General features: G+C 44.6%; 1 long non-coding RNA gene across 1 annotated transcript; it reads left to right on the plus strand.

Moving 5' to 3' along the window:
* Positions 1-2,609: 2,609 nt before the first annotated feature.
* Positions 2,610-10,220, plus strand: LOC146187526 (uncharacterized). Its single transcript, XR_014708260.1, has 3 exons — positions 2,610-2,749; positions 4,109-4,234; positions 8,806-10,220. It is a non-coding gene; the product is annotated as an uncharacterized LOC146187526 (long non-coding RNA).
* Positions 10,221-15,472: the final 5,252 nt, after the last annotated feature.

Below are 15,472 nucleotides of genomic sequence, written 5' to 3' on the forward strand. Positions count from 1 at the left end.
TTTCTCGCTTACCACCGCTAAGTAATTTATAATTAATTTTACTTTCTTCACCAGTTTCGGCTTCGCGGTTTCAGCAGCCGAGCGGTTGTTGTACGGTCACAATTGTCTAGGTCACGCGCGGGATTTAAAAAAAAAAAAAAAGCTTTAACCACAGACTCACTTAATTAGCTCCTCATTTTGCGCTTTCAATAGGGCCACTTGTTCTGCGCTCCATGCCAGTTTTCTCTTAGCTCTTCTCAGAGCGCGAGAAATGTTGCAGCATTTATATTTGGCTAGTTGCATGCTTTTTCCTTCTTTCTGCGCATCTTGTGTAAGCCTCCGCTGGTATTTGCATTAAGCGCAGCTAACCCCTTCAGAGTTGACGGTCAAGCGACACTTTTTCTGCAAAATATATTCCCATGAATGATATGTGCTTCCTGAATCAGCTGGTTGCAGGCCACATTCGAGCTTTATAGATATTGTTGTATTGTACGCGCTTGTTTTTTTCTTTTCCGAGAATATACACTGTAGTGTCCACAGAACTGCATTCAGGCTTCCAAAAGTTATCACTTTTTCTATGTACAAAGTGACAAAGTTTTTTTTTTTTTTTTTTTTTCTTTTTTTTTTTTTTTTTTTTTTTTTTTTTTAGGCTCGATAACGCGCGTAGGCTATAGATCCAGCGCAGGTGCTTCAGTTAATTTGGTCCAAGTTGCAGGTATGTAAATTGAGTCAAACGGATCCCGAGGCTCAAAGCTGCACGTCTGCTGCTGCGGGCATGAGTTCTCGCTCGGCTCTTCTGCTGCCAGCTCCTTGGAAGCATTGTCAAACCATGGCCGGTCTCGAGGGAGAGCGCGTTTCTCTCTTCTCTTACGGCCTCTCCAATGGGGTCTGTTTCCACCGCCCGCCGCGCCTCGGTGGGGTCGCCACCGCCCCACTGCTGCTCCTCCGCTACAGCCGTTCACGCGCAAGGGAAACGGGCGCTCGCTCTTCGCTCCGCCCGCATCGGTTGCAACCGGCAGGTTCTGATATTTCACCCCTGGTTCACATGCAAGCGAAAACGCTAGCGATTTCTGCCGCGGCGACGCAAAAACCTGTTCTGAGCTGTCGCGGCGGCTCGAGCGGCGAGAGCGACGTAGTTCCAACTCGTTGGAAATTTTTCGCTCTTGTCGCTGCCGCTCGCCGCTCAGTTCGCTCAATCGCTTGCATGTGAACCAGCCTTAAAGGCTTATAGGAAGAAGCCGTAATCAGCGTCTGATTTTTCGTGTATGAGCAACAAAATAGTCAATAATGCGCGTGCGCGCGAGAGCGCGCGCGCCTTCGTCAGTGCTGTCGCGCACGGTCGAATGAAGTTTCGGGTGCACTTACATCAACACTTTTTGCCCCTAAATTTTTCACAAAACTATATGTACCATTTTATGCAGTGTGCCTTTGAAAGCTGGTAAGCTGGTATAACGCGACCTGACGCTAGTGCATGGCAAACTGTTCGGTGGAAATTCTGTCAACCGCTGCCGTTTTCGTTTAGAGCAAAAGAGGCACTGACGAAAATTCATAGCACGTCTCAGATTCAGAGTAAGGATCAAACATTTACGCATACAGTTAAAATTTCAGTTGTCTAGTGAAGTGGGCTGTTCTAGCTTCGTTTAAAACAAATCAGGAGGTTGAAAGACAGCAGATGTATACGTAGTCTCGCGAATGACGCACACGTAAACAGTCATAGTTTAACACAGGGATGAAAAAAAAAGACGACATTTAATCAAGGAAATGGGCGTAAGCAGATATGCATAATTGAAAAGAGCAGCAAGCAATAAAAAAAAATGTCCTTCAAAGTTAACACATTGCACTCATTCATCAAAACGGTACATGCGGCTAGAAAATTAAAGTCTCAAAATCTTTCTGGACGGTTTGTGAACATAAGGAGCTGGCCTTTCGTTCCTGTCTGTCACCTTCTTAGCATAATTGACAAGAAGCTTTATTCTGAGAAATTTCTCACATATTAAAGAAGCGGACCTTATAGCATGGCTATTGTCAATGCCTTCCGGACAACTCAGCCAAGGTGAGTCCTCAAGTGCTGGCTGGATTAAGATTTGTAGGACTTCAAGGACATTTGTGTATGGTCCCAGACGGCCACTGACGTCCGACGGACAACCGAACTCGGCCGCAACTCGGCGGCCGATTTCGGACGTCCGCCGGAATTCCGGCTTACGTACGAAAGCGGATGGTCGAATCCGTTCGCCCAGCGGACAGCCGCCGTACGTCCGCCACTGGATTTGCTTTTACACAGCTATGATATAGTTTGTAGTCGTCGTGCTCGTCTGAACTGCGTATAAATCAGTAATACCGTCAAGTCTGCATTATATGATGCCAGAGCGAATCGATGCGTTAGAAAGCTTTTCCATTAAACAGTTTTTTTTTTATTTTCCGCATGTTTCATCGTTGAATTCTTCCATCAAACATTTTTTATTAAAAGTTAAATGACCATTAAACATTTTTCTATCATGATGCTTCGGTGAAATTTTAATCAATAGCTGAATAGACGCAGCAAGCAGCAAGCTCAAAAAGAACGAAACCGAACCTATCCTCAAAAAAATCTGAAATGAGCCAATCCAATCCACCTGACAAGTTGAAATTTAGTCATGGAAGATGGCTTCACGTTTCCGTGTTCTGCATTTTCTGCGCAGTTACAAATACCTACGGCTGTAATGCACTGCTAGCATTGTTTTTGCTGTGGCTTGGTGCGGCTGGCATACTTTGTTCACCCGCCGATTCCAAAGTAAGTATTTCACCGAACTTTTGTTTCTTTAGTGGAACTTTTCGATGCACCGATAGTGGTGAGCTTTTGGGTAAGGAAACAGCTCTGTACAGCAGCCGAACGGTCGAGTGTTTTAGGCGAGACTGACAGGATGGCTCCGCGCCGACTAACTAAAGTGCAGCCTCAAGTCTGAGGGCCATCTTTCTCGGCATTACTGGACGCTGCGCCAGTAAGCCGCGCAACTTCTCTGTCTCTGATAAAGGAGTGCCTGCCCGAGCTTTAAAGGAGTTAATTTGTTAACCATGCGCAACGTACTGAGTTGTAAAAACTACACGAGAAAACTTTAGCACTCGAGCCTATCGTGCGACATGCCTACACTTGTGCAAACGGCGCGAGATTTTTTTTTTTTTTTTAATGGACAGCCGCTGATCTTTCTCTCTCGAGCTTTACGGCAACTACAGTTTCTAGAAGGAACGGCAGTAGCTACTAAATAACTAAAGGTTTAGTACTCTCCTTCAGCTTTGACAAACCAGGACAGCACCTTGCGCATGTTGGTTATGCATGTGGGACCGAACCGCGCAGAACATCCGGACAAGGAGATAAGAGAAAAAAAAAGTCAGCACTTGTCTTTCTTGACCCGTTGTTCTGCGCTGTTCTGGCACGAATTTGACATACCGCCGCCGCGATACAGTTGGGCTGTGAGCTCTAGTGCCTGCAACGCCTTCTTTTATGCAAAACAGGCATACTGGGAGGCCATGCAAGCCGCGGGCTCAAAAAAAAAAAAAAGAGCACGAGTTGGGCAAAAGTGAGATGAAAACAAAATTGTTGTTGCTTTGTCCTTACAGATATTCAAAGGCTCCTCAGAACTTCACTGCATTATTGACAGCGAGATAATGCCAAAGCTACACTAGAGCCATGCTGCACCTTATAGTGCATGATACTGAGCTTATGTCTCGCACTGAAAGCTCTTACCATGTTCTTAGATTATCATGTTAAAGTAGCTTTAAACCCATGCTTGTTAATACAGTGATAGCCATAAATTGAATCTAGGGCATCATGCTCACATACAAGGCTTCTGATAACCGCTGGTCACATGATGTGAGCTATAGCAGAAACCTGTACCTGGTCATCTTACAAGCATTTGTGCAATTGATGCTTTTAATGTGTTGTAAAAGTTTTTGTGTTCTGTTTCTGTATGGGAATGCTTTCCTTATTGAAGGCTAACATTTGGCTTGCTACAGCAAAACCTCTACCTAGTCATCCTAAAAACAGCACCGCAGTTAGTGCTTTTAGTGTGTTGTAAAAGTATTTGTGTTCCGATTCTGTATGGCAATGCTTTTCTCGTTGAAGACTAGCATGAGGCTTCCAAAAATTTTTCAGATGCCATTTGCTGTAGCCGATTTCGTAGGCCAACAGGAAGCAGCACTTTGAACATGGAAAACTGTCATCCACGGGGGAAAAACAGCAACATCCCTTTGCATTCTCATTTCTTTGGTATGGCTAAAAGTGAGTATTGTATCATTATCTATATTATTAATATTGAATCATGATTGTCAGTGTTGAAGTTGTTTGAGCGTGATGATTTTAAACACACAGGACATCCCTTTGACATTAAGGTTTTAGCTTGGTTACATGTAGGATGTAGAGCTTGTTTCAACAAACTTTATGCATCAAATTCTTTTTACATTGTCCACCATGTTACTTTTTGTCATTGTCCATTGAAGTAAATAACCGGTATTTTACGTTTACACAGTCGTCCACTCTTAGCTTGAATGGGAATGTGTGGCATGCAGTTTGCAAAATAGCAATGCATCCGTCACAGCCATGCATCAAGGCTAAGTGGCTTGCGCGTAGAGGGACCAGCCGCTCCAGCTTCACGTCATCTGCCTCTTTGCTCCGGTGTGCAGACGTGCATTGAGGCAAAGTGGTTTATGTGTAGAGAAACCAGGAGCTTCTTTGTCACATCTGGCTGTTTGTTACGGTGTGCAGATGCGCACCGAGGCAGAATGGCTGATGTGTAGAGGGACCAGGAGCTGCTGCTTAACGTCCTTCTACTCTTTACTACAGTGCACAGCTGTGCATTGATGCTAAGTGGCTTGTGCATGGAGGGCCTAGGAGCTGCAGCTTCACGTCTTCCTCTTCGCTCAGGTACGCAGGTGCGTATTGAGGCAAAATGGCTTACGCATAGAGGGACCAGGAGCTGCTGTGTGGCGTAGTCTGTATATTTGCTATGGTGCATATCGAAGTACAATGGGGGGGCTCATGTGTAAAGGTACCATGAGCTGCTGCGTCATGTCGTCTGCCTCTTTACTATGGTGCGCAGGCATGCATCAAGGCAAAGTGGCTTATGCATAGAAGGACCAGGAGCTGTTGCTGCACATCTGCTATGATGCGCAGCTGCATATTGTGGGTGGTGGTGGAAAACATTGCCATCAGATACAAATACAGGAGGTTACTCACTAGCTGACCCTGAGGGGGCCTGTCCTGACAAAAACAAGGGGTCCCTAGTTTGGGACCCCAGTGGTGGTAGAGGGACTAGAGGCTGGTACTTCACGCTGTCTGCCTCTTCGCTACGGTGTGCAGCTGTGATGGATGCAGTGGCATCTCAAAAAGTGCATGCCACGCACTCGCATGTTCAGCCTGAGTGGACGACTGTGTACCTGCTATAGCTTTGTTATTCATAGAATAAACCTAGGCCAAGTTGGATAAATTATAGCTCACCTCATATGTGGTCAGCAAAGAAAAGCCACTCCAGAAAATCTGATGTATTTACTGTCATAGGATTCTTATTCATATGCATGCTACTGACAAGTCAGATTCTTCACCCTCAGAAATGCCAGAAAAATAACCAAGGGTGCATCTGCAATAGTCTAGCTTGTTCTTTCTCTGCAGACTTGAGTCAGATGTGTGTTCCATTGTTGTGGGTGGGACAGGTGTGAATCTTTGATTTTAAGCTTGCAACAAGTATGTTATTGTAGTTTAAAGGCAAAATGGTACTAATAATCGCAGCCCCCCGTGGCCTTTATCCCCTTTTAATAGTGTTGCTAGACACTGAATTATTAGTTTACTCTGCACTGTTTCTGTGTAGTTAATGTGCGGAGATGTACATATATTTATATGACTTGGAGTTGTCGACTTTGCACTTAGAAACATTGTAGCGTTATCTGATGTGTTGCTTTCATTTCTTTAATGATTTCTGTAAGGGATCGGTGGGTATGCTAGGCACCATTATTAGTCTGCTCTTTTTGGGTCACCTGTTCAATGCCTAGCTGCGGCCGTCTCCCACTTGCCCTCGGACAGGAGGCGGAGAGACTCGCACAGAGAGGCAGCTACAGCAGCTACAGTGCTTAACGGAAACATAGGCAGAGAGGGAAAGAAGTCCCTTCTTCCGAGGACTTTGCTGTCGCACTCGAAGACGCGGGGACAGGCAGTTTGTTCTCGTTGCTGTGTCATGTAGGGGGCTCATTTTTATTTAAGGAGCTTTACGAACAGTATACAACTAAGGGGTCCTTAGTACGCTGACTGGACCCATCACCCGGAGGCAGCACAGCTTTGAAACGAGCACCTCTTTTGGAAGAACTGCTTATCGTTCAAAGAAAAAACACTGTCAGCTTGAAGTGTGTAAGGCCCTCTTCCTTGTTGGGGAGCCCATAAAATTGACAATTATTCGGTGCAGGCGCGCTGAGTGGGGTCTCGTTGAGGATTCCAACCCTGGATGTCAACAATGGTGGGAGATGGCGGCGTTGAAAAAGGGCAAGTGTGTAACAGTGACGGTATGATGCGGAGCGGGAGGATGTGGGTTGGCTCTTCTGATGTGGTCCGCAATGGTGCTGACTCGGACGCCAAAAATTGCAATAATTGCCCTGTAAAAGGAGCCGCCAAGGATGCAAGCTCTGGGCAACAATGGTTGCGCACGTGGGACTCTGTTTTGATGGGTTTTAATTTTTTCTTTCTTTTTTTTTCCTATGGGAGAGAGTTTGGCATGTGACCTAGTGAGCCAATCATTTCGAGGTCCATTCTCTAAATTCTGTTTGTTGTGAAACGAATTTGTTGTCCCTTTTGCATTGTTTGTATTAGGGAGAGGGTGAAGAACCTTATGAAAGTGGAAAGACATGCCAAAATGTTTGTTAGCCAGTCATGTGTGAGTTCGTTGTCATTGGGGATGAGAAATGTGGGCGGAGTCCCGAAGTTAATGAAATGGCCCCGCGGCCTGGAGAACTCGTTCTTGGCTAGATTTTGATCTCTTTCCTCTTCGGCATAGATCATGGTCATTGTTTCACCTGTTGTAAATACGTACATTCATGTATAAAATTTTCAGTTCATCTTCCTCTCCGTGTGCAAGTTGTTGTGGCCAGATGCAGTAAATTCACTATTTTCATTTCTATATAACGTGCCTTTCTGAAGATGGTGAGCTCTTTTGTCCAATCCTGTAAAAAAGCAGCAAAGCGCTCCCAAATCTTCCACAAAAGTGTGTGATATCTTTAATACTAACTGCGGCTTGGTGTCACTCAAAACATGTAGTTGAGGTAGATTTCTTCCCCCCCCCCCCCCCCTCTTTTTGTTCTTTCGAATGAGGACCAGCGGACACTAACTCTTGCTTTTGTAATGCCCTAGGCCCCGCCTTAAGGCAGTACTCCAATGTCAATACCATTTTTATGGCTATGGCTGTCCAACAGCACTAATGTCTTTTATACACTTCTTTTACTAATCTCTTACCCAAATGGTGGCTTATACTGTGGGGGCGAAAGTCTCTGGACAGTATGTCTAGATTTTGGACTAGAATCGCGATGTAAACGAATTGTGACCTTATTTCTTTTGCACACATGAAAGAACTAACGTTCAACTTTCACATCGACAAGTATGGTCAGAGTTTCCTGGTCGATGTGAAAGTTATGTGCTTTGATTTCAGTTTGTGTAGTCCACACACTTGTCCCCGATATTACATAGGGGCAAATTAGGCGCCTTTACAGGGGCAGTTTCTTTGGCGCCCACTACCTTCCCCATAAAAAAGCTACAATGTTTCTTGTGAACAGCTGGCTGCATTTATAAATACCATTATTCTTTTTGTAATTTGTTGTGCGTAGTTGAGAAATCCATGACATACATGCACAGCTGGTTGCCAGAATTATGCAACCATATTTCAGTAACTAACATCCATGCTGCATGCTGCCGGTAATACATCAAGAGCTTGTGGTTGTCAGCTTTTTGTGTTTTGTGTAACTATAAGCCTTGCTATTGTAATGTCACATATAGCGCTGTGGGTAAACAACTTTACTTTTAACTCTTGTAGAAGCATGAATACTGCGCAATCACTGCGGCGGGCTATGCTTCCACATTGGGCTTTAGCCACATGTCAAATGTCTATCTTTATTCTGCTGCAGCAGCTTGCATGTTATCAGATAAATTACTTCGTCGCAGTTGCTCTAAGGAGACACTTTCTAGACGCTTGTAGCCTAGATGTTGATGTCGATATACCCCCAACACGCCCAATGAATGTCTTCGGTAGAGGGTACATGGAAACCAGCGAAATGTGCAGTTTACAGAATAAAAAGGTAACAATTTTAAATGATGTTATTATTGATCACTTCTTTTCAGAGCAGGAACAATGACTTTAGAAATCTGCCTGTTAAACCGCTCAAAATGCAGGTTTATGCCGCCAATGCGTACCTGTGTAATACTGCAATGCTCTGGCTGTGCTTTATGTTCATATACAGCATCCTTTATGCTTAATTTCTCTGCATGTGCACTCCATGTCTTGGGCATTGCTGAGGGCGCATAGCAGCAAGCATAACATGCCATGTTTGGTCAGAGTGGCATGTTCAAAAAGATGACATAAAAACATTAAAATACTGAACGCGAGGTTCTGGTCAAACTACGTTTGTATCTTTTGTTGTTCTGCATGGGTTTTGCTGCAGTTATATGACCTTTCTATATAGTATGTGACAGTTCTGAATGGAGATGCATGCGTACAGTGCCATCTGGAAAAAGCAATTGAGAGAAACTGGCAGTTGCCCTTGGAGATGTGTAATCAAAGTTCAGCACAGATAACTTGAATTTCATTTTCCCTTCTATTGCAGGAGGAGCCCAGCCTGCTGTTTTCATCTTAGGCCTGAAAGACCAGCAACAGCTGATCGAGCAAATGCACAGGATAGTAACTGCTCCTGGAATCCCGGCCTGCAGAGGCCACCCACAGAGAACTCGCTCATCTCCTCGCTAATTCCGAAATGTTAGGTTTCAATAAATACCTCCTCCTCCACCACCTCCCCAAGGGAGGAGCTGTCACGGTCAAGGATAATTAAAATTATTCAAGTAGATTCTTAATACTCCAGTTGGCCTGCATTTTACCATGCCATTCCTTAACATCGATATTTTTTTAGTGTAGACTATTTATGCATGCAGTTTTTGCAATAAAGCCAAAAAAATGGTTTTTTTACAACCTCGCATGCTGGTATGCCTATGCACTTAGCATGTTTTCAGGAATGGTGCATTTGTGTAAAGCTCAGCTAGCATATGTGCCTCTTTGATGGAAGTTTTAATTGCACACTACTGTTCAGTGCTTTGTGTGTGAAAGTAAAGCAGACAGCAGGAAACTTGAACCTGTTGCATATTCTATTGTCTGCTTTACTCTCACGACAAAGGCATTGAGCACTAGTATGTGACTGAAATTTGCATGGCACATGCTTGCTGAGCTTTACACGAATGTTATTGGCAAGTTTTTACACCAATAGCGGGCCCTGCAAGCATGTTCCGGGAAACGTCCGAATGTCCGCCTCCGGCTGCCCGTCGGACGTCCGTGGGACGCGATCCGGATCCACGAACGATAGTCCGACGGACGTCCGCTGTACGTATATCGAACATAACCGGACTTCCGTCGGATGTCCGAAAACGGACGTCCGTCGGTCGACCGTCGGACGTCTATGGCCGTCTGGGGTAGGTGCACGACAGCTTTTTCAAAAAAAAGACACAACCTTGTCCAAGAGGGCTACAAACTGGTTTTGGATAATGCGGTCTGCTAGAATCTTGTCCTCGCTGAATAGTGTACATGGGGCTGCTTCTTTCGCTGGTTTCAAGAAGGATAGCACAAGCGTCACACCCGAAGTCACTGATTAACTTCACAATGTATCCAGCGACGTAAGCTAAACCAGAATACGTGACAGTGGGTAATGGGATGACAGGAGATATCATCACTTCTTTCAGTTCCTCGGTTACTGATTGCGGCAGAGCTGAAATGATTTCGTCGGTGTCGACACTAGGTGCGCGCAATACAGCGCGACATACAACTCCTATAGTCACATCTGAATAAATAGCACAGAGAAAAGCTTTTATATCCATTATTGAGGAGTGTCCCTTGAGTAACAGTGGCGCATGTGTAATAAGCAAAGCATTCTACCAAAATAATGGGGCAGCGATTGCTCTCTAAGGCAGGCATTACTGCACAGATAGTTACAAGGAACTATTAGTTCAAAAACATACTAGAAAAAGAATGAAAATATTGCTAGGAATTAGTGCTTGAAATAGATTTCCTGTTGTTTTCATGAAATAATCATATCGTGTAAACATTTCATTAAACCAACGTTTATTTGCAAAATTAAAATGTTTATAATACAACATAAAACATTTGCTGGTCTATAAATTGTAGCAAAATTGAAAACAAAACTTAAAAGCGTTTACTCTGACGTTATACTAATACTTTATGTCATGTAAGCATTGTGCAACTTACATTACATTTTTATAAAATTATTTTCATCTTCGGTGTTACCTCGATGGTTTCTCATCTAGCGCTGAAAGACGGTTTTGCCATTGTTGCTGTTATGTTTGCCTTGAAGAAGCTTCGATGTGATCACTGCTCATTCACTTTTTTTATTCATCTTCTTGTACAAGGTTGGGAAACAATTTAGATTAAAATGAACAAAAGTAGATACCATGCCGCAATACATGTCATATGCTTGTCGAGCGTTTGCTGAGCGACAGTGTTTTTTAATATAAAGACTCCATTCACGTGCGTAGCACGCTGACAAGATGCCGCTGCAGCATCTACCTTCTGTAATTTTTCATTTAGGGGCTGCACTCACCACGAAACCCGCGGGCGACAGCGCGAAACCAGGCAAAAGCCACCCGCCGCCACTGAAGCAGATGCGGAGCGAACAGTGAGCAGGTCGCGCCCCTTGCGGCGGCGGAGAGCGTGACTCAAGGAGAAAAGACCTGAACTTGCAGAGCCGGCTCCGTGAACTGCGCATGCGCGCACAAAACCAAAGTGGAAAGGAGGACGCGTTGATTCTCTCGACGGATGTGACGTCAAACAACTTTTAGTATTTGCTTTTTTCTGGAAATAAGCCTCAAACCCAGATGCCAATTACCCCGTTTCGAACCACCGCACCAGTGTTGCCAATTTAGCTACTTTGTAGCTAGATTTAGCTACTTTTGGACTCAACCAGCTACCAAGAAAGGTAGTTAAGCTACGAGTAGCTGTTTTAGCTCCTTTCTTCAAAATCTAGCTACAAATCTAGCTATTTTGGTGAAATCTAGCCTAAATTTGGCTACATTTTGGAAAATTACGATTCTGGCGCGAAAAACTTTTCCACAAACGCTACACATGAAACTGACGTCAGGCACATAGCGCCATCTTGTAGTTTTTAAAGAAGACGCAAACCAGACAAACTTGCGAGTACTTGCGAGAAAGAAGGAAACACTTGAAAAGAGAGAGGAGGATGCAATACAATGCGGCACCTTAAGGGTGTTGGTATGCCGTATGCCTCGCCTCTGCCTCTATGGAGCTTGAAAAAGAAAAAAATAGCTCACAAAGCAGAGAGGCGAAGCGATGCGGCCATGCGACTGATGATGCGGCGGCACAGCTTCTGACGGGTGTCGCCTATCGAGCAGCGCTGGGGTTCCGATAAGCATTGACGTCGTGCTCGCAGTACACTATTGTGCATGTGTGTACGCATTCCTATTACTTAAACTATTAAGGCTGGAATCAACTGTCAGATTCGACTCTCTTTGCGGATCATGCGCGGTCATCGCCGAGCAGATGAAAAGGTTAAGAGGCCCACCGGTCCGAGTTACGCCGAGTAGTGGACTGAAGATATAGTCTGGACAGTCATTAAACCTTTCATAACTCTCCGTTCATAGGCCACTGTGTACGCGCAAAAAGTAGATAAAAGTTCATTTTTTACATGTTTACAGAGCAGTGATGCATTCGCAGCTCGTCTTTTCTTAGCGCGCAAGTCTTAACGCTTTGCGAAAACTATGTCTGCCTAAATTATCGGAATCGAAACCTGAGCACATTTATCATTCGTTATTCGTTATTTAGCACTTGTCACAAGCTTGTCATGCGTAGTCGCGTGCAGGAAACCATGTCGACCATGTCTTGATAGCTGCGTTTCATTTTTACAATAATACTGCTGCCAATAAATGCGTTATATATCCAAAATATAATTTAAAAATTCTTGGAAAAAAAATTTAGCTACTTTTAGCTCCTTGCTAGATTTTTTAGCTACTTTTAGCTACTTTCACGCTGCCATTTAGCTACTTTTGCTCACCGACATTTGGCAACACTGCACCGCACCCGAGCAAAAGCTGGCGCGCTTTTCGGGCAACGGGTGCTCGCGCCTTGCGAGCCCTAGGTCGCTTTTCATGCGTCGGCTTGTTTTAGTTTGCGGGGCATCATCCCGATAGATGCAAATTCGATGAAAATCTGATTCAGTTTGTGGATTGTCGCCCTAAATTCAACAGCGTAGCCTTCGGTCCTGTCCCTGGCCTGTCTGCAGCCTCCGACTACGGTGAGTCGTACGCGAATGATGGTGTTTCGTACATGCCCGCGAGCTCTAGGTAAAGCATTTGTCGGCGTTCTGCTACCGTCTTGCAGCTTTTTTAACGAGTTTTTACACGGCAGTGCAGCTATGCGGTAGTCACAATTACTGACGCGGCGTAATCACGCGACAGTCTCCGGGCGAAGGCATGTGGAGACTGCATAGTGGCGTCGATCCCGTTTCTTCGCGCTTGAAACAACCGTTGCATACCTGCTGCTGTGCACCGATCAGTCGCCGGTTGCTGTTGTCTTCGGGGTGCACTGGGGTATTGGGACGTACGCGGCGACTTACAGATGATGTCGGGAGTCACGGAAGTTTGTAATTTGCTTTTTTTTTTTTTTTTTTTTTTTTTATAAGATTCTTCGTTTGTGGTCTAGTTTGTTTGGGCAGTAGCAGGCATTTTGGTGTGGTGCGCCAGCGTGAACGCGCTGGTTTATGATCAGGAGGTTTTATTGCCTTCCTCGCAGCTACAGCAGAGTGGCTGGGCCCATAGAAACGGTCGTGCTTCTGTCAAAAAACTGTCGTAAGGTATTTATCTATGCGGCCCATACGTGGTGCTGCAGTGCAAGAGGTCAGCTTCTTTACAGTGTCGACGAAGTGCTAAAGAAGGGGAGTTGCTGGCTAGCTGAGAGATAGTATAAATGTAAACTGGCCCAGTGCGAAATGAGCCCCGGAGTGAAACGAGCCTACTGCTCAGCATAAAATTGCTACAAGATACGGGCGTATACCCGCACGAATTTATTGTGCTTGTATGCTCACACGTTCCACTGTCGAGTACTCACATCGGTGCATGCAGCAATGAGGGTGACTCTTCGGCTATCATAGGTTCTTGCCCATGAGAGTATCTGCCCTTTTACTACGAAAATAACTGCATTGGTAGAACTCGCTGAGCTTATTTATATAGATTTAACACTTCAGATGCATGTCGCTACCGCAGAGTTCCCTAATATATATCTTTTGCCTGCTCCAACAGCGTCATCACTTTGAGAAAACTGGGAATGATAGCAGAAACAATGCCTCCATAAATAGTGGGCAGTGCTTGGCTTCAAGCTGCTGTCAAGGCCATGGACAGCTTATTTGAAAAGAAAGCAATAATTAACCTGAGGTGGTACGTTTTGTTGAGGGGAGTGAGGCACCGTTGCGTGTACAGCCTTTGTCAAAAGTGTAGAGCCCGGGGGGTCCGCTTCTGAGCCGAATAGTGGCACTGATGTAGAATTAGTTGAGGCCACTGAAGGGGGTAGGACAAAAAATCTTCTTGCCATCAACAAAGTTGGAATACCGGAAATTCATTACAAGCCGCAGGAACTGGCCCAGAAGCAGACCCCCTGGGCTCTACACTTTTGACAAAGACTGTACCTCGTAATCCTGTCAAAGAGCTTGGCAGTTGCTGCTATAAGCACTCTTCATTACAATTCCATGCAAGCCGCAGCATATTCCGCACTTACTGCACACATGATTTACCTTAGTCTCTTTGTTGCTATTTCAGTGTTTTGCAAGTGTGCTAAATATTTGTATTTGTGCTAGCATTGACTGCTAGTCTCGTTACTGCCTTTTTACTTCTGCGGCAGGCACTCTCACTTGCTTTACTCAAATCAAATTCTACTGTGAGTGAGTTTGCTGAATTTATGCAAACTAAATGTAATTGCTGTATTACTCTCATTTATTTACATTTACAGAGGCAAGGAATACTCGGGGCCGACGTACGAGTTTCCTCCACCAGTTGGATTCCTCTGCTACCTCAGTAGTGCAGTGAGCTGTGACTGGTGTGACCAAATGGACACTCACTCCTTCTACTGGTTTAGAGCGTGCTCCTAGTTAAGTTTAAAATATCTTGCTTGCAATGTATTTAATCTTGTTGTGGTATATTGTCACCCTTGCATTTGCTGATATGTTATTATTTGGAAAGCATTCAGAGTGATTTTGGACGCATGATTTGCAGTGGCGGGAGGTCGAGAAACACAAATGTGTGACTGCAATTTTTTGCCTCTCTAGTTTTCAGCCTTTAGAATTAAAGCAACAGATTGATATGTGAACAGGCCTGGCATGGATTAAAGAGTTTGTCATATACAACAACACTTGACCCTTGCGGGGGTAACACAGCTGTGGTTATCTGAGCAAAAGTTCTCTGTATGTGATGGTGTCCGAAACACGGCATTGTCTTAAGTAACTTGGCATGGAATGGCCACTTCTTGCATTCTCTTGACAGCATCTATTGTAATGTGTGCTAGGCGACATGCCTTCGGATCTGTCTGCAGCAGTTGCCTTGATGTATCAAGATGGGGTGGTTGTTGCGAGTTGGAAATTCCTATTCTCCAGACTACACCAATAAAATGCAGTGAAGCCAAATACCAGGAACCAATGTGTTATGTGGTTCATTGTGAAGGCTTGCCATTCTCGTAACTTTGCCAAATTGCTAGAAACATTATTTTTAAGCCCGGTCTTCTTTTGCTCATAGCACAACTCATTTCGTGCATTTGTCAACTTTTTGTGGTTTATGGTTGGCACATTTTGCAGAGGGTGACAAAATTTGAGCTGGTGTGCCTCGAAGGTTAAATATCTGTTTATTGAACTCTTCTCGGAAAGCTACATGCAAAATCCTGCCTAATGTGGCTGTGAGGGCTTCGCACTTGATTGATGTACCGGCGCTTTACTTGTGGCAGCTGGTCTACATTGTACAGGACTGCCACTTTGAGGAGCACCAGCACTGCTATGAAGCAGATTCACAGCATTGTTCCTGGTGGAGGCAAACCACTGTAGATGTCCTCATTCCAGTGCAGCTTCAGCCAGTGAAGTTTCACAATGCCTGTGTTGAACGAACAAGAGGCCTATGAACTTGAGCATTTCACTTAGTCATTTCTTCCAAACATCCGTCAAAACAAGCAACCTGTTGGTTTCCCCAAAATCCCTGTACAATCATATTTATTTCTATTTTTAC

Source organism: Amblyomma maculatum, chromosome 6 (genome assembly GCF_055883805.1).
Source record: "Amblyomma maculatum isolate TAMU_Amacu chromosome 6, ASM5588380v1, whole genome shotgun sequence".
NCBI classification, from domain to species: domain Eukaryota; kingdom Metazoa; phylum Arthropoda; class Arachnida; order Ixodida; family Ixodidae; genus Amblyomma; species Amblyomma maculatum.